Source organism: Canis lupus, chromosome 2 (genome assembly GCF_003254725.2).
Source record: "Canis lupus dingo isolate Sandy chromosome 2, ASM325472v2, whole genome shotgun sequence".
NCBI lineage: Eukaryota > Metazoa > Chordata > Mammalia > Carnivora > Canidae > Canis > Canis lupus.
In genome coordinates, this window is record NC_064244.1 from 42,192,977 (window position 1) to 42,219,961 (window position 26,985).

At 38.3% G+C, this 26,985-nt stretch overlaps 1 protein-coding gene across 1 annotated transcript in view; it reads right to left on the reverse strand.

The window, feature by feature from the left end:
• ANKRD55 (ankyrin repeat domain 55) overlaps positions 1 to 26,985 on the reverse strand; it is a 568,067-nt gene that overhangs the window by 240,426 nt on the left and 300,656 nt on the right. Inside the window, exons 14-15 of the mRNA XM_049102766.1 lie at positions 24,828 to 24,898; positions 9,970 to 10,126 (exon numbers count right to left, since the gene is read on the reverse strand). The gene's annotated coding sequence lies outside the window, so the exon portion shown is untranslated. The remainder of the gene's footprint in view (positions 1 to 9,969; positions 10,127 to 24,827; positions 24,899 to 26,985) is intronic.

A 26,985-nucleotide genomic window follows, 5' to 3' on the forward strand; every position in this document is an offset into this window, starting at 1 on the left:
CTGTTTACCTTAATCAGGGGCTCAGATATATGCATGGACTGACTTAGCTAAGAGAGCATCCAGTGGGGGAAATGAGCTGGGAAGCAGGTTGGAGTCAAGGCAAGGCTTGGCTGGGCCAGAGGCAAAGAAGAGATGGGGTGCTCATTCCAGGCAGGAGAGAGAGGCCTGAAGGAAGGCAGAGAGAACAAGCACATTGCAGCAATGGATAGCAACGGGGCCTGCCCAAGAGAACCCCGGGGCCAACAAGAGGGAGCAGTGGGAAAGAAAGTGGCGTGGGCAAGTACAACCTGTAAAAAAAGTGTTTCGAATTCAATTACCTATAAAAAGTCTATCTTTTTTCTAACCACAATGTCTCAAATGTCGGATATAGGGGCATTAGCTTTTTACTTATGATGACTACAGGTACCTATGGATGATTTCATCCCCGTATGCCATGTGTACCTCTTCACTAGGTGAATAGGTAAATAATCTCCCACTTCTCCTTACTCATCTGGACAGTAGAGGGAAAGGGAGATGGAGGATCCCAGGAATAAAAGACCAATTCCTCACCTCTTGCATGGAGTCCTGCAGCCACTCCCTCCAGCCTACTCTCTGGCTTTAATTAGCAAAAACCTGTCTTTAATTAGCGAAACCGTCTTTCAGGGATATGCCTCTTAAAGGAACACAAGAAAACGCTACTGAAGCGTTAATGTATTTTTAAAGAGCTGAAAACACATAAAATCTGCAAATTTTACAAAAACTGAGAAAAACATGATGAGAACCAGAACTTCCAGTAAGAAAATCTGCTCAAACCCAGTGCTAGGCTGCCGTTCTAAGAATTATTAGCTTTGCCAGTGGAAAAGTTTGTGAAGTCCATGTGCATTTTCCTGCCATACACTTCAGGTCCATTTCACCTGCAGCTGTTCATGAGTTGACATGCCTTAGAGGTACCAAGCAAGAGGGGGAATCTGGCTCTTTAAAAAAAGGAATACCCTCTCCCAATGTTCTAGTCGCAAAGAGAATTTTATGATTAAATTACACAGAGATGTAAGTTCACCACCTGGAGTACTAGGTTGGCTGGCACTTGGTTTTGTCCCTGCCCATGACTTCTTTGCGGACCAGGGATTTTCTAGACCTCTTGGTATTGGGGTTTAAAGCCAGTGGTATTCTCTAATGAGATGGAAGTGGCTTGGGGCACTGCAAGGGGGTGAGGACAGTGGGAGGATATGAGGATCTGACAGGGAGGACAGGAATCTGCCATTCTCCTGAAGGATTTCTCCCAGATACTCTCTCTCTGGACACGAGGACAAGGCATCCAGCACAAGACTGAGTCTGCAGCTAGTTTGGAAGCTGGCTCTTCCAGTGACTAGTTTAGCAAGTCATTTTTCCTATCTGGGCCTTACTTTCTCATTTGCAAAATTATTCCTCTGACCAAAGAATGCAGCTCTAACATACTCTGATATCATGACTTGGAGGCAAATTCTAGAGCTACTGGTACAAAGGAACAGTCAATATCCTTCCACCTAGAGTGTGTTCACAGGGCTCAGAGCATGTGGCATTTATGATGGAAAGGCACTTGGAGGCAGCAAGAGCTGATAAGGCAATGAAGGGTTTGTAAAGTATTACCAGATGGGGAAGGCTTAAGAGGGCATATTACTTTCCTCCCTTAGAATGCCCACCAGGTGTTCTTTTGCGCTAAGGCCCACCTGTGCATATCCAGTGTCCAAAGCAGCTACCCTTGATGAAGTGATCATCAAAGGTGCTGTACATAGCACTGGGGCTCCTTTAGTATCTTGAAAACGTGCCGCTGTTTTCTATCAGCCTGAAGAGCCTGAGTTGACAAATGCTTTCTTTTCAAAAGCCCATGAACATCTACCTCTCTGCCCAACTCTGACATTATTCTAATAACAAGCCTCTCTTTTCCTAATTATCTCCTCTTGTCCTCTCTGAAAACCAAGGAAACACTGAAAGCCTAGGTCTGAAAGGGTAGCTGTCACTCCAAAATCTCAACCCAGTTTAATTTAGACTGGAATAGGGCAATCATTTTCATCAGTCACCAGGCTGAGTCTCACTACACCCCAAAACAGTTGCTAAAGAAGCAGTACAAGTAGATAAATTAAATCATAAATCCTGGTCAACCTTCATTATAAACCCACCTCACTCATTATTTCCTTATTCAATTTTTAAATCTGCTTAGCTTAGGGCCGGGTCTCAATGTTTGGGGTACAGAAGGTGTTTGCTTTACTCTTGGGACTGTGTGTTTGTTCCCTGAATGTGAAACCTCCTGAAAAATCTCCAGCAAGCCACATACACCAAAGATATATTCATTCAAAGGTACACATATGCACAAGTTTGGGAATGGTGGAATAAATAGTTTCCATTTGGTCATTTCTCAAAATCACTGGGGGAAGTTATTTTCTACGTGCCTATTATGATTGGTCTTATAAAGGGGCAAACCAATTGCAACCTGCAGGATAGTAATGGGTGGATGCCTTCCAGTGGGGAAAAGGCCACTGCTTTTAAAAATATTTCCCACTGTCTCCAACATTGCTCAGTTAGGTGAATCTCCTCCTTTTAAATTTTTGTTCCTATTACACATGGTTACACTCAGGGCAGCAATGAACAAATTTTTGTACAAGGGCCAATTCAAGATAAATAAGATGCTTAGGAGTTAATTACTTTAAAAACCTACAATAGGAATGAAAGTTGTGTTTTTTTTTAATCAGGGAAATTCAATAGCTGCAAATGTACTGAAGCATTTTAGAGTTTCATCTTATAGCTAAAAGCTCAAGAACCATATGATTAGTCTGCACTGCAGAATCTGACTTCAATGTACTTTTGAATAAATTTTATGCTGAGTAAGACCATTTGGAGTGGATTTATCTTGCCTTTCTAGAGTGAGTTCATAAGTTACTTAGTTCCTTTCTTTTACCTCTAAATTTTGTCATCTTTAGTTGTTAAATGCAAAGGACTACATAGCAGTGCCTTCACTTCCAAAGAAGTTTTTCTCATGCCCATTTATTCTGAAACACATCATTTTAATTAGTTGCCTTTCTCTTCTTGTTGGCAGGCATAGCAGGTACTTAAAAAGTTATTCAGAAAAACAATCCTCTCCACTTGTCTCAATGTAAATATCTTTAAAAAAAATAAAACCAAAAACTTCTCAGATTAAGTCAGTTGGTCACTTGGTATTCACCAACTACCTCCCTTCTGCAGATAGGTGAAAGAGATGGTATGTACATCTTCAGCTTTATTAGATACTACCAGATTTCTCTCCACAATGGATTTCTCTCCAATGTATGCCCCACCCACATGCATAAGTCTTTCTGTTTCCTGACATCTTTGCCAATTTTTGTTGTTTGCAACTTCACAATTACTTGTGAAGTGGAGCATCTTTTCACATGTTTATCAACCACTTATATTGCCTCCTATGTGAACTGTTAATATCCTTTCTAATTGTATTGACTATCATTTTCTTATTAAGTTACAAGATTCCTTTTTATATAGGGTGCAAGTATCCTCCTCAGACTATTTTTTTCTTCCTTTGTTGTTTGTGGTATTTTTTTTCCACGGAATTTTTTTCATTTTAATAAAGCTTGAATTTATCCATCTTTCTTCTATGGTTTTTTATTTTTGTGTCCTTTACTTGAAAATCTACCCCCATGGTGAAAATTCCCCTATGTTTTCTTCTAAAAGTTTTAAAGTTTGCTTTTCACACTTAAATCCCAATATATCTGGAATTTATTTTGTATACAGAGTGAGGTAGGGATCTAATTTTGTCTTTTCCATTCTGCTCACTCTTTCTTTTTGTAAGTGTCATTTCTTTTCTAATAGTTTGGGGTTTTTTCTTTGTCAGTCCTTAATCACAAAATGATTCAGGTTAATCCAGTTATTAATCAAATTATTAGGTTATATGAAGTTTTTATTTTCTAATCCTACTGTATGTTTTGTGCCTAATTCTATCCCTTGGAGGACTGTCGCCTGACAACTTGTAATTTTAGAATGTGAACTCATCTTCAGAAGGACTTTGAAGGTATATCTTGTTTTATTGTGCTTCATTTTACTATACTTTACAGATAATTGTGCTTATAAATTGAAGGCTTACAGTTATCCTATGTTGAACAAATCTTATTGGCACCATTTTTTTTCAATAGTATTTGCTCACTTTGTGTCTCTGTGTCACATTTTGGTAATTCTAATATTTCAAACTTTTTCATTAATATTACATTTATTATGGTATCTGTGATCACTGACCTTTGATGTTACTATTGTAACTTTTTTTTTGCAGTGCCACTTTTTTTTTGCAGTGCCAAACTTAATAAATATTGTGTATGTTCTGATATCTCCACTGACCAACAATTCCTCTCCTCAGGGGCTCCCTATGCCCTGAGACACCACAATATCGAAATCAGGCCAATTAATAACCCTACAATGGCCTCTAAGTGTTTGAGTGAAAGGAAAAGTTGCATGTTTCTCACTCTAAGTCAAAAGCTAGAAATGATTATGCTTAGTGAGGAAGGCATGACACAAGCCAAGAAAAGCTGAAAGCTAGACCTCTTGCTCCAGTTAGCCAAAGTGTGAATGCAAAAAGTTCTTGAAGATAATTAAAAGTGCTACTCCAGTACATACATAAATGATAAGAAACCAAAACAGCCCTATTGCTGAGATGAATAAAGTTTTAGTGGTCTGGATAGAAAATCAAGGCAGGCACAACTTTCCCTTAAACCAAAGTCTAATCCAGAGAAGGATCTGACTCTTTATAATTCTATGAAGGCTAAGAGAAGTGAGGAAGCTGCAGAAGAAAACTTTGAAGCTAGCAGAGATTGGTTCATGAAGTTTGAAGAAAGAAGCCATCTCTACAACAAAAAAAGTACGAGGTGAAGCAGTAAGTACTCATGTAGAAACTGCAGCAAGTTATCTAGAAGATCTGGCTAAGATAATCCATGAAAGTGATTACACTAAACAGCAGATTTTCAGTGTAAATGAAACAGCTTTCTATTGGAAGAAGATGCCATCTAGAACTTCCATACCTAGAGAAGAAAGGTCAATGCCTGGCTTCAAAGCTTGAAAGAACAGGCTGACTCTCTTAGGGGCTAATGTGGCTGATAACTTTTAAGTTAAAACCAGTGCTCATTTATCATTCTGAAAATTCGAAGGCCCTTAAGGAACTATGTTAAGTCTACTCTGCATTCTATAAGTGGGACAACAAAACCTGGATGGCACTACATCTGTTTAAAACAGCTTACTGAATATTTTAAGGCCATTGTGAAGACCTACTGCTCAGAAAAAAAATCCCTTTAAAATATTATTGCTCATTGATAATACGCCTTGTTACCTAAGACATCGGATGAAGATGTGCAATGAGATGAATATTGTTTCCATGTGTGCTCACATAAGATTTATTCTGAAGCTTGCAGATCAAGGAGTAATTTCTGCTTTCAAGAATTATTATTATATAAATACACTCCACAAGTATATTTTCCACAAGTACATTTGATTATCTGTGCAAAGTAAATTAAACACCTCTGGAAAGGATTCATCATTCTAGATACCATTAAGGAACATTTCCAATTCATGGGAAGAGGTGAAAATAACTTTAACAGACTTTGGAAGAAGGTGATTCCAGCTTTCATGGATGACTTCGAGGGGTTTAGGACTTTAGTTGAGGAAGTAATTGCAGATGTAATAAGAAACCCCCAGAGAACGAGAATTAGAAGCAGAGCTTGAAAATGTGATTGAATTGCTGCAATGTCATGATAAAACTTGAATGGATGAGGAGTTGTTTCTTATGGATAAACAAAAGAAAGTGGTTTCTTGAGATAGAATTTACTCCTAGTGAAGATGCTGTGAAGATTGTTGAAATGATTACAAAGGATTTAGAATCTTATATAAACTTAGTTGATAAAGCAGTGGCAGTGTTTGAGAGGACTGACTCCAATTTTCAAAGAAGTACTACTGTGGGTAAAATGCTAACAAGCAGCATTTTATGCTAGAGAAATCAGTCATGAAAAGAGTCCACTGATGCAACAAACTTTATTGTTCTCTTATTTTAAGAAATTACCTCAGCCACCGTACCTTCAGCAGCCACCACCCTGATCAGTCCTTCCACCAGCAAAGACCTTGCACAGCAAAAAAAGATTATGACTTGCTGAAAACTCAGGTGATGGTTAGCCTTTTTTTTTTTTAGCAATAAAGTATTTTTAAATTAGGATATGTATATTGTTTTTTAAAGACATAATGCTATTGCACACTTAATCAACTACAGTACAGTAAACATAACTTTTACTTGCACTGGGAAACCAAAAAATTCATTTGACTTGCTTTATTGTGCTTTATTGTAGTGGTCTGAACCAAACTCTCAATATCTCCAAAGTATGCCTGTACCTCTGTAAGGTAATATCAGTGTACCATAGACCCAAGACCAATATTTAACATAATATTTCACTTAGAGTTTCTAAGACTATATGATATAAAAATAGTTAACCTCAAAGGGTGGAGGTTTGTGAATATAAATTATCAGGAAAACTTTTGTTTCCACATATACCTCTGGCAGACACAGAGAAGCTTCCCTGTGCTGGTCAGTGTGATTTCTTTTCCTGGTTCATTTTTTCACAAGCCCTTTGGAGTTCAAACTACACACCACTGAGGATATTTACAGGAAAAAGACAACCACTTGGTAAAAAGATGGGTATGTAATTAAAGTTACTCAAGGGCAACCTTACTTTATGAGCAATGAGCTAAACAAAGATTTTCTGTCTCATAAATTAAAAACCAGTAATTGTATTGTCAAGTGCCACATCCCAGGGCTTGCTGCTAAATTCAGAAGATCCTTGTCTGTTGGTTTAAAAAAGATACCAAAACTCACTTTATTCTTGAAGAATATTTTATGGTCCAATAGAGTCTTTTTCACTCCCTTTGCCATCCTCCAAGAACCTTCCACACACCTAACCTTACCATTATGCAACTGCTACGGGAAACACTTAGCAAGAGGTTGCTTAGGAGAAACCTGTGTGAGAACACGTCCTCTTGTTTAGGTATAAGAATGTCTACAAGTAGGGACACCCATCTAACAATCTCTTCTAGAGATGTACTCCCTGTTCTTTTAGGAGCATATTAATCACTTTTACTCTCTCCTGACTCCTAATCACAGGCGTTTTCAGTGTTGTCAAAACAGTGCCTGCCTACTTCTGTTTTCTACTATTGGCATGGGTTCCAGGAAGTGTTTATGAAAGAGGAACAGAACAAAAGATTGACAGCCTTGCGTTGACATTTTGGGGCTGTTTGGAAATGAAAATAATCCAGGTTTGATGTTGTAATTCCTCCTTTTAAGGGCAAAAGTAATGTCTCAGCATGAATGAGCATAACTAAATACACTGGGACACACCCCAGACACAGTATGCACTCCCGGAACACTCACTGTGCTTTTTTGGTGTTGCTGTTGTATGACAAAAGGCAGCAGACAATTTTTGCTTCCCCACTTCCAAATCTCCTACTCCAATGAAATGAATAAAACATCAGACTTAAAGGGAAAAAATTCCCTGATTCATGTGTATCTCTTTTTTCTCTCTTTCCCAAGCTACACAATCCTAGTCACCACTCATCATAATAATGAATTTTTAATTACATAATAGATTCTCATTGATAAAATTAAAACAATACAGGCAAAACAAAACTTCTCTGTGCCTACTCACCTACTTTGTTCCTCAATTGTGTATACTTATCATCCATTCACTGTGTATCCTTTTAGAATTTTTCTAACCACATTCACATATATATTAAAAGATGAGAAAGCATACAGTTTGTTTGGTAAGAATTTCTGTTTAATGCTTAAATTGTGCCATATTCTGTACGGTATACTACAACTAGTTTTTCTTAAGTTGGACATATTTTTATATTAGTACACATTTATTGGTCTCATTCTTTTTAATGGAAGCATAGTCTTCTACAGAACTGATATATAGTAGAGTTTACTTGATTATTTCTAAAAAATGGAAATGTAGATAGATTATTTAAATTTTTTTCAGTATTACAAATAATGCTATGATGAATCCTCTTTGTAATACTTTTTTGACCACCTGTGCTAATGTTTTGTCCAGCATCGGTCTGTGAAGTGAAATTTGGAGGCTTAAGGGTAATAGTTGCTCCTTTAAAGCAATAATCAAATCTATCTATCTATCTATCTATCTATCTATCTATCTATCTATCTATCATAACAAATACTATACTGAGTGGTTTAAACAGCAGACATTTATTTCTCACAGTTCTGGGGGCTGGAAACTCCAAAATCAAGGTGCTGATAAGATTCAATTCCTGCTGAGAGTCCTCTTTCTGGCTTGCTGATTGTCACCTTCTCACTGTGTCCTTACATAATAGAGAGAGAGTAAGCTCTGGACTCTCCTCCTCTTTTTACAAGGACATTAATTCCACCATGGAGGCTCTACTCTCATGACTCATCTAACCTAATTACCTCCCCAAAGATGCCACCTCCAAATACCTCCAAAATATTGGGGGTTAAATCTTCAACATATGAATGGGCAGGGCACAAGTATTCATTCTATTATCTATCAATCTACCTACCTACCTATATCTATCTATCTAAATAGGTAATAAGGCCTATGGTTAAAAAAAAATCAAAGCCAGGATAAAGTGGCATCATAAATCCAAAAGCAGGCACGAAAAAAAAATATGATGGATTTTTTAATTCGATCATATCAATAATCACATTGTAGGTGAATGCTCTAAACATACCAATTAAAAAACAGTGTCAGTTTGGATTAAAAGAACAAAGCAAGATTCAACTATATGTTACCTAGAAGAAATCCACTTTAAGTTTAAAAAGACAGGTAAATTAAAAGTAGAGAGAAATAAACACTAATCAAACAATAAAAAGAAAGCCAAAGTGCCTATATTAATATCAAAATAAACTTAAGAACAAAGAATTATTACCAACGATGAATGGACATTACATTATGATAAAGAGGTAGATTCATAAAAAAGACATAATAATCCCAGATGTATATGCAATTAACAAGACAGCTTCAAAATACATGAAGCAAAAATTGACAACTGAAAGGACAAAGAGGCAAATCCACAATTACAGTTAGAGTCTTTAGTATTTTTTTTCTCAGTGACATTGGTCACTGAACAAATAGAGAATTAGTAAGGATGTAGGTGACCTAAACAGCACTATCAACCAACTTAACCTAATTGACATTTATAGAACACTTGGCTCAACAACAGTATCTCAAAAATATTAAGATTTCTGTTCATAATAATATTAAAGAAGAAATCAATAATAAAATATCTTTAAGATCCTCAAATATTTGACAATTAAGCAATATTTTTTAAATAACTCATGAGTCAAAGAGGGAGTTACAGAGAAAATTGGAAAATATCTTGAATGGAAAGAAAATGAAAAAAACAATAGACCAAAATTCATAAATATAGCTAAAGCAGTGCTTAGGGGGAAATGTATAGCATTAAATGCTTATATTAGAAAGGTTACTGGGAAACCCAGAAATAGAAAGGAAGAAACAGAATCATGACATGCAAAAACAAAGGATGAAGCTTGTAACGAGGCCCAGAGCCAATGTCACATCTCCCTCTTGTCCTTCAAGAGTGCCACTGCATCAGCTGAAGGCCACATCCCATGCTGCCCAAAAGTGTCTAATGGCTCTGGAAATTGGCTTTTATCATTCCAGCTGCTGCCACCCATAGAATGTTTCTTAATCTTTTTGTTTGTTTGTTTGTTTGTTTGTTTCTTAATCTTTTTTCTTACTTTCTAGTATCACTAACTCCCTTTTCAAAGCCCATGGCTTATGAATCTGATTGGCAGGACCATATATCTCTACCCTAGCTGCAAAAGTAATTGGGACAGTAACTGTCTTAAGTGTTCAGTTTCTATGATAAAAAAGTAGGCTATTTCTCCCATAAAAAATTTGGATCTGGAAATCATTAGGAAAATGAGCTAAGCTTTTCCTGATACCATACCTCTGGTCAAAAAAATCCAGACTTGAGAACAAAGGGTCCTCTGCATTTAAGGAAGATTTCTAGATACCTCTCTTGGGATTTTTCAAGAGGCTAAAATACTGGATCTTCTGCTGCAACCATCATCCTAGCTCCACTCTTCCCAGTCTATACAAAACAGCTGGTGAGGAAAGAAAATGAAAGAAATTAGAGTTCTACTTCTGCTGAGAGGGGACAAATGGATGCTCTATGTCTCGCCTTTTTAAATAACAGTTCTAAATCAAAATCTTTGCAGGTATATCTTACTTATGGACACTATATTATATGACCTCTCACTTGGGATATGGAAATTGCAATACAGTACTGTTTATTATTCTACATGGAAAACATTTAAATTGTGGGAAAATATTAAAATGTAAAAAAAATTTTAATAGATATAGAGCAATGCAAATGAGAGTATCTACCACTATAGCTATTATTGGAAAAAATGATTTTATATTAAATCACATGGAGCTGAGACTGTAAAAAACTGGTTAAAGGAATATATAGCATTGATCTAAATCTTTATTTTCTCACTTAAAATACACCTATATCAATTACACATAAATCTGTTTCATTTTGTTAATGGCTGTATTATATTCCACTGTATGGATGGACTCTAATATATACAGTTCTCTAATGACAGAAATTGAGGTTGTTTCCTAAATTTTTCTGTTATTTTTTAAAAGCCACAGTGCAGATCCTGGAAGATGGGTAACAATCCTTCATGATCAGGTCCCTTCCAAATGACAAACTGGCATTTCTTTGCTTTATTGTTGTTGTTTTCCTAAATTAAATAGAAGAGGATTTTTCCCCTTTCAAGTGAATGTACTATTTACTCTAAAATCAATTTTTGAATAAAGTTACAGCCATATAAACAGATTCATGGGAGAGGTAGCTTTCACACCAGCTATCTTTGTGACCTCCAGCAAGCGACAAACTCTTTTGGGATTAATTTCATTATTTGTGAACTTCAAGGGTTAAACAATGTGATCTCTTAGGTGTGGCTATTAAACTCTGTAGTCCTGAGTAGTGTCATTGAGATATCTTATGTTGCTTTAACCTTTTAGACAAAAACTATTTGAAAGACCTAGAGAAATGAGACCCATGACTGTTTTTTTCTCGTGTCTCCATCCTTCTCATTCTCCCAGCAACAAAAGCAGCACTCCAAATACAGTAGATACTTACTAAATTAATTACAGAGTAATAGGGCACTACCACTGAATGAAGTGCTCATGACAGATGTGAAATAATCATTTTTATGCCTTGATCACATTTAACTTCTTGAATGTTCATGTCCTAAGAAGCTCAATACTTCTTATGGTTAAGGAACTGACATACCCCTTCCTGATTCCATTCTCTGTGAAGGAACTATGTGCCTTTTATTAATCAACTGGATTATTTTGTATTGTAAAGTATTTTTATGAGATAAGTAATATGCTCTTGGGCAGCCCTGGTGGCTGAGTGGTTTAGCGCCGCCTTCATCCCAAGGTGTGATCCTGGAGACCCGGGATGGAGTCCCATGTCAGGCTCCCTGCATGGAGCTTGCTTCTCCCTCTCCCTGTGTCTCTGCCTCTCTCTTTCTCTCTCTGTCTCTCATGAATAAATAAATAAAATCTTAAAAAAATAAGTAATACGATCCTTAAATTTGTTTTGTCAATATATACTTTTTAGTCCTTTGGAAACTTTGGAACCCTAAGGGACTCAATTTCCTTCATGGAAATCAGGTAAAACATGTTTGGAAGAATTTGTCTTTAGTGTATATGAAAGTATTTTATAAATGTCATACTTTTTTCTGCTCTATGACTGTGGACAAAATGCAGAACCCTGGAATATGACTGGACAATGGGTTATAATGAAGTGGATTACCTTGCAACACGTCAAAAACAGCATATAGGCTTTGTCAGGTGGTCCAGGATGTAAATTGGCTCAGCCTCACTGGCTATGTAGCCTTAGGGTAGTCATTTGACCTCTCTGGGCCTCAAGTTAGTTATACTTTCTTTGCAGTGCTATTACAAAATTTAAAAGAGTATATGTAATATGTTTGTCATATGCTAATTCCCAACTACGGCCATTGTTAGTATTATTACCTATGCAGTGATGTTGAGAATATAAAAGACATTCAAATGGTGTACTGAACACAAAGCCACATGGAAGGAGGCAAGCACAGCCTGGGCTAGATATTAGGGCTACCCTCTGGTTTCCACAAAGCTAGTGATGTGGAATCACCTGCTAAGCAGACATAATCTCCAAAGGCTTATATCAAAACCAGTCATACTTTAATATAGTCCATAAAAAGACCAGTTACTGCCTCTTGGTGTAATCTCTATGCCAAAAATATTACCTGGCTATTCTTGCAGAGGTACGTGCAGTATGTTGGTCATTCTGGATTGTCTCCTTATCTTTTACCACATACAAACTACCAGCTCTGCATTCCTTCCTCTCTATGCCAACCCTACCTTGGCTCCGGCTGTACTGCTTGTTTGCTGGATTCCTGCACTTGCCTATTCTCCAGTCTCACTCCCTTATAAACACTTGTTAATCCTGCTGCCAGAGTGATAGCTCCACTGCCTCCTTGTTGTCTAAAGGATAAATCATATTCCTCCATAGCCCATACAAAGTCCTCCATCATCTCTCCCATCCACCTCCAGCCTAATCTTCCATCACTTCTTGCCATCATGTCCCCCATGCCAAACTCTAGTCCCCTAAGAATACTGACCTATTTAGAGGTCTCAAACACTCCATGTTCTATATTGCACATGAGGTTGGTTCTTTCTGGCTGTAATGCCCTCCACTAACTTGATAACCTGGGGAACACTTGCTGAGCTTTCGTGAAGCCTTCTCTTCACTTGGCTAAGGTGCCCTCCTATCTACCCTATGTTCACCCCACCTTCTACAAAAATTTTGCTAAAGAAATTGCCTTATTGCATTATAACATTTGCCCATTAGTTCTCCCAGAATTGGAGTATAAGGACCTTACAAGGCTTTTTGATAATAAGAACTACAAATATTTTCATATTTGTGCCCCTAGGACCTAGTACAACATCTGACACATAGTAGGTATTCACAAACTATGGTAATTGTCTGTATCAGTTAGAAATAAGTTTGGCTGCAAGTGATAGAATAGTTGACTAGAAGTAGCTTGAAAAAATAATGAATTATTTTCCATAGATAACAAGACTTCTGGAAGCAGGCAATTACCAGTGTTGGCTTAGTGTTCACAGATGCCCGTGGAGACCTTGACTCTATCTTTCTTCTTTCAATCTATCCTCAACACAATAGCCAGAGTGATTTTCTTAAAATATGTCAGACCATATTACATCTCTATTCACAACTCTACAATGATTTGCTCAGAGGAATATCAAAGCCCTTATGTAAGCATCTGAGGCCCCACCCAGTGTATGTCTGCTTTTCTGTTCTCTATAGCACTTATCACTATGTGACATACTATATCTTTCACTTATTATATAGTAAATATTATCTTTCTCTCCTATCACCACTAAAATGCAAACTTCAAGGAAGCAAAAGATTTTGTATGCTTTGTTCACTTTTATATCTCTAGCAACTAAAACAGAGTAGACACTTAATAAATATTAGCTAAATAAATGAATGGATCCTCAAGTAAAACCACAAATGACAAAGGAGAAATAACAACCAACACCACAGAAATACAAACAATTATAAGAAAGTATTATGTTGATGGGATGAGCACTGGGTGATATGATAGATGTTGGCAAATTGAACCCCAATTTAAATAAATAAATAAATAAATAAATAAATAAATAAATATTAAAAAAGAAAGTATTATGAAAAACTATATGCCAACAAACTGGACAATGTAGAAGAAACGGATAAATTCCTAGAAATATAATCTTCCAGAACTCAAACAGGAAGAAACAGAAAATTTGAACAGACTGATAACCAGCAAAGAAATTGAATCAGTAATCAAAAAACTCCCAACAAATAAAAGTCCAGGACCAAGGGCTTCACAGGCAAATTCTACCAAATATTCGAAGAGTTAATATCTATTTTTATCAAACTACTCCAAAAAACAAAAAATGAAGGAAAACTTCCAAACTCATTCTATGAGGCCAGCCTTTCCCTGATACCGAAACCAAATAAAAACACCACAAAAAAAGGAGAACCATAGGCCAGTATTTCTGAACATAGATGCAAAAATCCTCAGCAAAATCCAACAATGCATTAAAAAAAAATTCACCATGATCAAGTGGGATTTATTTCTGGGTTGCAAAGATGGTTCGATATTTTCAAATCAATCAATGTGATACTTCACATCAATAAGAGAAAGAATAAGAACCATATGGTCATCAATAGATGCAGAAAAAGCATTTGACAAAGTACAACACCAGTTCATGATAAAAGTCCTCAACAAAGTAGGTTTAGAGGGAACATACCTCCACATAATAAAGGCCAACTATGAAAAACCAACAGCTAATACTATTCTTAATGGGAAAAAACTGAGAGCTTTTCTCCTACAGTCAGGAAAAAGACTGGGATGTCCAATATCATCATTTTTACTCAAATAGCAGAAAAATAAAAGTACTGGAAGTCTTAGCCACAACGATTAGACAACAAAAAGAAATAAAAACTGATGCACGAATTCAGGAAAGGTCACAGGATACAATCAATATACAGAAATCTGTGCCCTTTTTCTCTTTCTTTCTTTCTTTCTTTCTTTCTTTCTTTCTTTCTTTCTTTCTTTCTTCTTCCTTCCTTCCTTCCTTCCTTCTTTCTTTCTGTTCCATTTCTATACATTAACAGTGAGGCACAGGAAGAGAAATTAAGGAATCAATCCCAATTACAACTGCACCAAAAATAATAAGATATCTAGGAATAAACCTAACCAAACAGGTGAAAGACCTATACTCTGAAAACTGTAAAACACTGATGAAAGAAACTGAAGAAGACACACAGAAATGGAAAGGTATTCATGCTTATGGATTGGAAGAAACCCAAAGTAATCTACATATTTAATGCAATCCCTATCAAAATACCAAAATACCAACAGCATTTTTCACAGAGCTAGAATGAACAATCCTAAAATCCTATAGAACTACAAAAGACTCCAAATAGCCAAGGGAACCTTGACAAAGAAAAGAAAAGCTAGAGGCATCACAATTCCAGACTTCAAATGATATTATAAAGCTGTTATAATCAAAACAGTATGGTACTGGCAAAAAAAAATAGACATACAGCTCAAAAGAACAGAATAAAAACCCAGAAATAAACCCACAATGATGTGGCCAATTAAACAAGAAAGAATATCCAATGGAAAAAAGATAGTCTCTTCAACAAATGGTGCTGGGAACTGGACAGCCACATACAAAAGAATGAAACTGTACTACTTTCTTAAAACATACACAAAAATAAATTCAAAGTGGATTACAGACATAAATATGAGACATGAAATCATAAGAATCTCAGAAGAGAACACAGGCAGTAACTTCTCTGACATTGACTGTAGCAACTTTTTTCTAGATAGGTCTCCCGAGGCAAGGAAAACAAAGATAAAAATAAACTATTGGGACAACATCAAAATACAAGGCTTTGGCAGAGTAAAGGAGATAATCAACAAAACTGAAAGGCAATGTATGGAATGGGAGAAGATATTTGCAAATGATATATCCAGTCAAGGGTTAGTATCCAAAATATACAAAGAACTGGTACAACCTAGCACCCAAAAAACAATCCAATAAAAAATGAGTAGAAGACACGAACAGATATATCTCCAAAGAAGACATCCACATGGCCCACAGACATATGAAAAGATGCACAACATAACTCATTGTCAGAGAAATGCAAAGCAAAACTACAGTGAGATATCACCTCACACCTGTTAGAAAAGCTAAAATCAACAACGCAGGAAACAAGTGTTGGTGAGGATGTGGAGGAAAAGGAACCCTTGCATACTGTTGATGGGAATGCAAACTTATGCGGGCAATGTGGAAAACAGTATGGAGATTCCTTACAAAGTTAGAAATAGAACAACCCTATGATCCAGCAATAGCACTGCTGAGTATTTACCCAAAGAATACAAAAACACAAATTCAAAGGAATACATTCACCCCAATGTTTATAGCAGCATTATCTACAATAGCCAAGATATAGAAGCAGTCTATGTGTCCACTGATAGATGAATAAGGAAGATGTGGTATATGTGTACAATGGAATATTATTCAGCCATAAAGAAGAATGAACTCTTGCCATTTGCAACGACATGGATGGAGCTAGGTATAATAATGCTGAGTAAAATAAGTCAACCAGAGAAAGACAAATACCATATGATTTCACACATGTGGAATTTAAGAAACAAAAAAGCAAAGGGAAAAAGAGAGACAAACCAAGAAACAGACTCTTAACTATAGAGAACAAGTAGATGGTTACCAGAGAGGAGGTAGGTGGGAGGCAGGTGGGGGGGATAGGTGAAATAGGTGATTCCCATTTCGCCATTAAGGAGGGCACTTGTGATGAATACTGGGTGATGTATGAATTGTTGAATTGTTATATTATACACCTGAAACTAATATTATGCTGTATATTAACTAACTGGAATTAATTTTTAAAAAATATATATATAAGTACACACATAAATGGATCTTCCTGTTCACTTTGCTTAGAGTCTTGTCTTTGTCTTCATCTTTGTTGCCTCTTGGTTACATAATGGCTGTTGCTTTCCTGACATCATGCCCATGTCTAAGGCAGAAAGAAGATGAGATGGGAAGAGTGATGCCAAACACACGGGTCCCTTCTTAGCAGGAAAACAAAACCTTTTCAAAAGTTCCAGTCTCACTTCAGCTTATATCTTACTGGCTCAGGTAACATCATAAGCTTCTTCCAGCAGTAAGAGAGGCTAGAAAAGCAAGGCAATAAGTGGGCATATTGCTTCTCTGAAGAAACCTGGGAAGAGTGCAGGGTTGAGTATAGAATAAGTAATTAATAGAGTCTGCTATGAAACTGCTGAAGGAAGACCCCAAGCCTTAGTATCAGAGTGGAAACACACCACCTTCTCCTTGAATCATCTCTGTGTCTCATCCGTTCTTTTCCCAGATGGCCTGGCCCCAGGCCACTGGATTAACATGAAAGGGGCAGGCAGTCTGTGGTCAGGGGCATGGAGTTCACCGGAGATACTAGTGTCTGCTTCCTCAAAGCTTACCAGATAGCCAGCATATTATAGTGTTCAAATAATTATGTCTCTCAGGCTCATAAGCACGCTTGGCCTTGTGCAGGCAAATAACACCTTCAGAGCCTCTGAACTCAGTCACCAATGATCAGCACTGTCCAGCCTCTGGGTCCCCATACTGCACATTGATGAAGAAACTCTGGCAAAAATTAAAGTGCCTAAGATGGGTCTAGTCAAATATTAGTAGAAATATTAATGCAATGTTCTCCAAGCCTGCTGTGTGGTTTTTCTAGAAATAAGTGCCTTTCTCTGACCAGCCTACCTGTGTTGCTCTACATCCTCCAGGAGGTGACTGAAACTCATCTGAACTAGGAGAGAACCGTGTAATGCAATTTTGGGCCATGGTTCTCACGATATGTGTAGCAAAAGGCATTCCAGAGAGAAAAGTCAAGTCAACAGAGGTGCCAGGACCTTGAATGTTTAGGCCTGCAGCAGGGCATCATGATGGAATTCCCTTCGGTGATTCCAGGTCTCACCTGGATTCTGTCAACACTCGTAACTTTGTTCTTCACAAGGTTAGGGGCTCCATAAGGACAGTGACTGTGCCTGGTATTTCTTTTACCTCTAGCACTGTTGAGTACATGGTGGGTGCTCTACAAATGGGCACTGATGAATGGATGACAGATTGTCTAGAAACAGAATGTGCCTGGAGGGGAGGAAGAAGGGGTTCAAGGGAACCTCAAATACATGTACGCTGTGGGCTGCACAGCATTCCTCCACAGCCTCTGCTTAAAACCAAAAGATTATACCCAACTTCAAACTTAGACACTTAGATTTTCTTTTCTACTTTTGCTGACCTAAGCTCATTAACTTCAAGATTTTTTGTCCATGGTTGCCATTGAAAAGAAAGGAAAAAAATGTCAGATTGTCCATGGAATTTGAGAAGTTATCAAATAGTTTTATATCAAGGTATATCATTCACAGTTCAAAAATTCCATTATTCTGTGATTCCTCCTAAGCTTTTTATTTTTTAAAAAAATTTTTAAAAGATTTTATTTATTTATTCATGAGAGAAACAGAGAGAGAGAGGCAGAGACACAGGTAGATGGACAAGCAGGCTCCATGTAGGGAGCCCAATGCAGGACTTGATCCCCAGACTCCAGGATCACATCCTGGGCCAAAGGCAGGTGCTCAACCACTGAGCCACCCAGGTGTCCCCTTCCTAAGCTTTTTAATGTGAGAATATTTACCATTCAGGGGAAGAACCTTGATGGGAGAGAGCTTGTTAGTATAATTTCCAAATATCTCTAATTAAACATGATTTCTTTTAAAAAGTAATAGTAGTATCTTCAGTAGCTAATCTTCCTTTTACTTAAAATATCTGTCATTTTCTTAAATGTGACATCTGAGCCTAGAGCCCCAAGCCTTGCTAAAAGGGGTACCCAGGTGGCACAGTCAGCTGAATGTCTGGCTCTTGATTTTGGCTAAGGTCACGATCTCAGTGTTGTGAGATCAAGCCTGCCTTAGGCTCGATGCTCAGCAAGGAGTCTGCTTGAGATTCTCTCTCCCTCCCTCCGCCCCCCCCCCACCAAAATACATAAATAAATCGAAAGAAGAAAGAAAGAAAGAAAGAAAGAAAGAAAGAAAGAAAGAAGAGAGAGAGAGAGAGAAAGAAAGGAAAGAAAGAAAGAAAGAAAGAAAGAAAGAAAGAAAGAAAGAAAGAAAGAAAGAAAGAAAGAAAGAAAGAAAGGCATTTTCCCTGTATCATAGTATCATGTCCTGGAGTATTTCTAGGGCTTATAATGGTAGAAAGAAGATCCTTTCCTGTCTACTATGTCAGCCAGTGGCATTCTGTCCAGACTGTTCCTACACACTCCCACTCAAATGGACTGTATTTAAAGAGAATAGGTTCTTAACCTGAACACTCCATTTGATTTATAACTTTCTTTCCTGGCCCCAAATTAAGTGAGCAAGCAAGAAAGCAAACAAATAAAAGAAAAGCTATGATTATAATCCTTCACAATCATGACCATCCTTAGCCTTGAGAAGTTTTTTTAGTGTGGTAGAAGAAGAGAATTGCTTTTCAATTGCTGCCATGTTAGATATCCAGGTGGCCACTGTCTCTGCCAGCTTCCTGCTGGAAGAGGTGCGGGAAGGAAAAGGTGCATGCGAAGTCACCAGCTACACAGGATTGTCCTATGTGATGCGATGCCATGATCTGGCTGCCTCTTACAGTACAGCTTTTCATTCCAGGATAGCCCATTGTGCTGGCTGTTTTGGATGCAGCTTGGCATGAGCACAGAAAGTCCATACAGCCACCCACAACTTGATCTACTAGTTGTGAACGGAAACTTTTGAACACGTTCCACCAGCTGCACAATGGTACCATTTATTACTTTATTCTCAGGGGAAAACATTTGCTGTGTGAATAATGCCAGAGACTTATGTAAGCCTCTTCATTTTCAGGGAGCTTTATGGGTGTCAGCAAATTCACACAACACCGTGGTAAGGTAGCAAGGTATTGTTATGCCTTCTTTACAGAGAGAGAAACCAGATCACAGCATCAGATTTTCCCAAGACCACATGGACAATAAAGGGCATGGACTCATTTCCAGAGAGACCCAAACTCTTCTGCTAGAGAGCAAAACTTCCCACTTACAGAAAGACTCCTCAGGGTTCTATTCTGGATCTAACACTTGAGGATAACTACTCCGACTTTTGATACTTCTAATGTTGCCTCATTCTTTGGTTTTGTCCAGATGTACAAAAAGGGAAAGACAAGATGGGGCACCCATATAGGATAGTGTGGAGGTTTGTCATCTCTCATATACCTTATCATTGAGGAATTGTCCAATGTATAATCACAGGATCATGGTGGGGCAGGTGTGGACTATTCATAAAGCTCCCTGAGGAAAAAAAGGAACTTTTCTACAATATAGGATGGATTTATTGATTTTAATTGCTACCTTTGAGATTGAGAAAGAGTCTTCCTTATCAGCTCTGGGAACATGTTAAATACCTCTGGACTAGATTGAATTGTGGCTTCCAAAAAAGTACGTACAAGTCCTAACCCTTATACCTGTGATTGTGACCTTATTTGGCAAATGGATCTTTGCAGGTATAATTAAGTTAAGGATCTCAAGATGAGATCATCCTGGATTTGGGGTAGGCCTAAATCCAATGACAGGTGTCCTCATAAGATAAAAGCAGAGAGAGATCTGAGATACAAACACACAGAAGAGAAGGCAATGTGAATACAGAGGCATAAACTGGAGTTATTCAGTTAAAAGCCAAGGGAATTTTGAGAGTTGCCAGCAGCTACCAGAAGCTAGGAGAAAGGCATGGAACGGATTCTCCCTTTGAGCCTACAGAAAAACCAACTCTGCCAATACCTTGATTTCAGGCTCTAGCCTCCAAAACTGTAAGAATAAATTTCTGTCTTTAAGCCACTTAGTTTGTGATAATTTGTAACAGCAGCCAACCCTAGGACACTAACTAATACATCCTCTTCAGCTTCTTCTTCCAATCCTCAGAATCATGTGAGTTTTAATTCAATCCAAAGCTAAAAGGTAGGGGTGCCTGGGTGGCTTAGTCAGTTAAGCATCTAACTCTTGATTTCAGCTCAGGTCATGATCCTAGAGATTGAGCCCCATGTTGGGCTCTGTGCTGGGCATGGAGCCTATTTAAGATTCTCTTTCTCTCTCTGCCCCATGCACATGGTTGCTCCCTCTCTCTAAAAAAAACAAAAACAAAAACGAAACACACATACACACAAAAAAAGAAAAAACAAACAAACAAAAAACCCAATACATACAACAAATCTTTTAATGTGGGTGCACCAGTGTTAGAGGGTATTAAAATTTTTAAATGGCTGAAAATTAGTCTCCTAGATAACCAATATTAGTAGATGAAGAATTGAATTGTCTTGATTTGCTCCACTGTGAATGTAAAAGGGACATCATGAAGAAACGAAAAATCAAGAACCAATGGAGTGAATTCAATTTCTGATCACCAAGTAATAGTTTTCATTCCTTATCTTCTCTAGGCCACTTGCCCCAAGGAACACAAAGCAAAGCATGGTACAGCCTTTAAAAATAACAAGGTTATAATTATTATTAATTTAATAAAAACTTACTACACAAATTCAACTATTACAGAAATTCATAATGTAGAAAATGACAATCTCCAATATGGTCCAACTTCCGCTAACTTTTTTCTCTCTAAATACATAAACAGTCTCTGTCTCTCTCTCCAGCCTTTTAAAAACTGGAATGGAGAATGTGTCTGCAGGATAGCCTCATGTTTACTAGATTTGGGGCCTAATTAAGTCAGATGAAAGGAAGGCTTGCTAAGTGGTCCTGAATGTAAGTCCTATTTCTTGTCAACCTTGGGTCAGGCACAAAACTCTGGGTAAACATATCTGATGTGACATTATATTTTTGATTAGAACACAGGTTGATATACTTTTCCAATAAAGAGCTAGGTTGTAATTATTTTAGGTTTTGTGGGTCATATGGTCTCTGTTGCAACTAAAGACTGCTAATACAGTAGAAAAGCAGTTATAAATAATATGCATGTGAATGATCATGGCTGTTTTATTACTGTTTTATTGCTGCATAGCAAATGACCACAAACTTAGTGACATAAAACATTTATTTATTATTTCTAGTTCTAAAGGTCAGAAGGCTAGGTGGGCTTGGCTGAGTGCTCTACTTAGGGTCTGACAAGCCTGACAGGAAGGTGTTGGCCAGAAGGGCTCTCATCTGTAAGCTCTGGGGAAGAATTTGCTTCTAAGCTCACTCAGAGTATTGGGAAAATCCTGGCCCTTGAGGTTTTAAAATCATTATCCCAGCTTCCTTGCTGCATGTCGGGGAGAGGGGGGCATTCTCAGTTTTTAGAAGTCTTTCTCAGGTCTCTCATAGGCTGTTCATAGTATGAATGTTTGCTCTCTTCCAGACCAGCTGGAGGACATCTCTCAAACTTCCTCTTTTACTCCTCGTCATGAAGAACTCTTTACTTTGAAAGTGCTCATGTGATTAGCTTAGGCCCATCTGAGTAACTTCCCAAAGACTAACCCAAAGTCAATTGATTAGTAAGTAACCTTAATTACAACTGCAAAAATCCCTCTTATCATATGTAACATAATCACCAGAGTGAAACCTCATTGTATTCACAGGTTTTGCCTGCACTTAATGGGAGGAGATCTTACAAGAAGGAATGCCATTGGGGGTCATTTTGGAGTCTGCCTACCACAACTGTGTTCTCCAGCTTTATCTACAGACACTGAAGTCTGAATCGAGTAAAATGTTCACATCTCTCAAATATTACACCTTTAAATTCTTTTCCAACCATTTAAATATGTAGAAACTATTCTTAACTTGTAAGGTTGCATAAAAACAGGCAGAGGGCTGCATGTGGTACAGGACCTCTGGTTTGCTGACCTCTGGGTTAGAGGGTCAGATAAACCTTATAGGAACACTAAAAGATTAATTTTCATAATATTCCACAAAGTGCCTTCTTCACAGTAAGTATTCAGTGAGGGCATGAATGAACAAATACTGGGTTCTAGAAAAGACTGAGGAAATAAAGTACACCCCCAAAATTCTGGTATGGAGTCCACTGCTGTGAGTAGAATAAAAACAGTTATGCTTTTGATTATGAGACTAGGCATGGCCTAGGGGAGGCCTAGGTGGCCCAGCGCTCAGCCAGAGCACCATATCCCTTGGGCTCCAAAGTGAAACCCTGTAATTACAAGGGTTATGTAACAGTTAAAGTCTATCCAGCACATTTTATCTGATCACTGGACTAAAAAGCCAAGCAAAACTCAGCAGTCTCTCTCTGAAATGCTGGGCTTTGTATCAAGGTTTGGGTCTCCTTAATGACTGGTTGGCTTATCTGGCTAAGCAACAGTGCCATAGTCCAACTGAATGTCATTGCATTTCTTGGTAAATGAATAAGGTGGGAATGGCTTGGACCATGCTGAGAGTCAAATGCATTGAAAACACAGGGCGGAGGAGAAAACTTGGCACTGCTCGGTGAGATCTCTTACCCAGTACTAAAGGATCCATCCCCGGTATTTTCTAAGTTCCCTGGGATGATGGGAAGAGTCAGAGTATTGGCTGAGGCCATATCAGAGGAATAGTATTCATTATGGAAAATCTGGGAGAGTGTTCTAGTCTGTAAACTACCCAGAATCCCAGATTCACAGAATGTCACGATGAGAAGGGATCCCAGGGACCACTTGCTTCAACTCTCATGTGCGGGAAGAAACCAAGTCTTAAGACATTAAATTACTTTCCCAAATGTCCCAAGCTAGTTAGTAAGAACTTAGGAGAAGCCTATTTATTGTGATTCTCAATAGAATACTATTTGTGTTCCATTTTCTCTTCTTCATTTGTCCCAGGCTCTTGCATATTTGTGCTGGTTATAGCATTTTGGCCAGAATTATGCCAGAGATTATTGTTCTTTCCTGCTCCTCCCACTGTCACAACACCACCCTGGGATGTTGTCACTTTTTACCTTGTATTTTAGAACACTGAAGAATGTGCTCCCTACCTAGATTTTCATAGGTCCTTCTTGCCTGGTTGGTATTTTACATAACATATCCAGGTTGCTGGTAAAGAATCAGAGCCTTAGAAGCAGCCTGTTTTGGTTTATAGGCAGTCTACAAACTGGTCAGAGCAATCCTTCCATTAAATATCAACATCCAAGGAAGGTGGGAAGAGGTTTCTAAAGTATTTATTTGTATTTATAATTTGTAGCTGTTTTCCTTAAAAGGGAGAAGTCTGACTGCTCTGTGCCAACTTAGCAATACCCTAAGTCTTTGGAGAATATGCTTCTTGTTGGATCCCCTGGCAGTGAACATCTTTCCTTGTCGAAATTGTCCCCAATGTCTTAGGAACCCCCATCCCCATGGTTTCTCCCCTATTCCATGTACTTAGCCCTATCACCAGGTCTCTTGCACCCTGGGCCGGAGGCAGGCGCCAAACTGCTGAGCCACCCAGGGATCCCCCTCTCTTCCTTTTAATGTTAAAACTCACTTGTTAGATCTGCCTAGGGCAGCCCGGGTGGCTCAGAGGTTTAGCGCCACCTTTGGCCCAGAGCCTGATTCTGGAGACCCAGGATGGAGTCCCATGTTGGGCTCCCTGCATGGAGACCACTCCCACTGCCTCATGAATAAATAAATAAATAAATAAAATCTTTAAAAAAAATCTGCCTCGCTATGATTCTGATATAGTCTCCTATGTCCCCACTCTTACCCAACTCACTCTTTTTGTTCCCTAGAGCCACTGCTCATGAAAACTGTGGGACTAGCATGCTTGGATAGGTTCAGAAGGCTCTGTACAATTGATACCATAAAGTCACCTACAGAGAGCACTCTCTCTGCTAAGAGTTTCAGGAATGAACTCAGGTGGGGCCTCTGCCCCCATCATCTATGCAGGACACTATCAATGGAGATTAGGAAGCAGTCTCTGTCCCCCATCCCTCCCCACATGCATCACAGATGTTTCTTGAGGAAAACTACTGTAGCTTCATAGCTACCAGCTCTGAAGATCCTAGGACCCCCATTCTGAGGCTCCTTGCCGGACTCCCTGACCTCAATCCTCCTTCTCTTTACATTTTCCAAGGACAACTGCATTCATGCAATTGAAAGCAATGCCTGTATTTGTTGAAACCATGGCTATCTTCATACAACACTTACCTTTCTCTTCCAGATTCTATAACATGGGTCCTGAATATACCTTAGCAAGGGGACTCCTGTCTCAGTTCATCCTACAGGAGAAATAAGGCATTTCCTGTTATTATTTTTGCCCAGAGCCTTTAAAAAAGGCTTTGGTTTTTAAAGGTTGAGGCTTTAAAAAAAATCCTTTTACTCTGTTATATACAAAAATGATATGCTCAACCACCCAGAAAAATCTTGACATGACCTTCCTAGGGAGATGAGACCCTGTCCCAATCAGGCACACCCTTTGAAGGCTCACTCACTGATGCAGATTCTCTCCGGCTGCATTTGTCAAACTTTACTTTGTTCACTTATATTACAGGTATAGTAGATTTATCCTGTTTACCAAGTTATGAATTCTACTATAACATGAAACACCTTTTTTCCCCAAAGTATACATACATGTCCTTCTAGAAATGCTGATACACATCCATAGGAACCTTACCCATTTGAAAATCAACACTATAAAATGTCAGGGAACAAAGGAAAGGTGTGAAGGTCACACAAAGAACAACTCTGTGGGACCCAAAGAGAAAAAGAAGAGTCTCATCATGAAACTACCTTTCAGAATGCTTTTCTGGCCAGAGTGTTCTCAGAAATGGGTATATGTTCTGTCTTAACATGCACATCATACTCATTAGGTGATACAGCCCAAATGAAAATATTTTTCGCCCCAACTCCAAAAAAGTCCTGCTTTATAAATTTCTTGTTTCTCATGCAATGTGTTCTCTCCTATACCAGCTCATCAGTTTTGTGATTTGCCATTAATAGATCCTTGAAAAGCAATGCAAAAACCTCTAATCCATACAGCCCAGCTACAGGCATATGTATGAACTCAGAGCCCCCAGCTAGGAGCAAGGAAGGGCTATATGTGTGTATTCTGGATGTAGGGAGTGGAATCCCAGAGATCACGGGTTGCAGGACTCTCTTTGAACATGATCATTTTTAAACTTTGCCTCTCCCTGAGCAATAATGAGGTCCAAGATACAACATAATCCCAGGATATGACTAGGCATGAGACTTCAATTGCTCCAACTAGCGGAGGCAAGAAAAGAATACCAATAGGACAACTCCATAGACATAAGGTATAAGGGATCATTACACAAGCTGGTCAACTCTGTATGGTCTTATCTGCCTTAGCGCCATAAACTACCAGTGTGTGATTTAACATAGCTGGACCCACTCTTCAGAAACACACTGCAGTGGCTAAAGTTGTGCTGAATGAAAGAAAAGAAAAATAGATGGTATTAATGGCTCCCTTTCATATCAACAGGATTTAATGAAAAAGGAGGCTTACTCATTTTTTAATGCCCCCAGGATGTGGGGCAGGATATTTTGGGTTCTATTTAATATTTGACTTGAGTTTTAATTATTTTAGCAGCAAAGTAAAAGCTGAGTAAATCACATGCAAGAAAATCCTGAAAACCTTACCAAACCTAAAGATAAGAATCAATAACTTTTAGCCTACATTTTTCATCAGGAAAAACAAATGTTTCAAGAAAGTGTCCCAAATTCTTAGACAATTCAGAGATAAGAAGCTCCCACCAGCAACTTCAGTGTTACTGGCCCAATTTAGCAGTTTGGGCCTTGGCAGCAGTCCCACTGACAGGACAGAGGACTCTTTGGGAAGACAGGCGATTTAAAATGCAAGTGTTATTTATAAATTATCTCCAGATGGTCCAGTTCCTACAATTCCTAAATTGCTCAGATTTTCAGAGTGGAAATTTTAATCACAGACATTTGAGGTTGATTTGGTCTAAGCTGGGGACAATTTTGAGAACTCAAATGACAAAAAGAAGGCAAAAGAATCTCTCCTGGGATTGCTCAGGAGACTTGCCCTTGCTTGTGATGTCTTAGTTAATCACCATTTGCATTCTGTTTTACAGTTCACAAAGCCCTTTTCTAACACTCTCAGAGAGGGCTTGCCTTTTGCACCTGGGAGGAACTGCTGAAAACATCTTCTAGGGAAGGAACCAAACTGAATAGTCAGTTGACTGTTAGAGCATATCCTTCTGTCTAGCAAAGGATAGGTATTAGAGTTCCAATGCTACCTGTTCCTCTTAAGTACTTCCTCATAGCAGGAGCTAGGTCTGATCTATACTTGGCCATTTCTACTACTTTATTCTCACACCTCCCT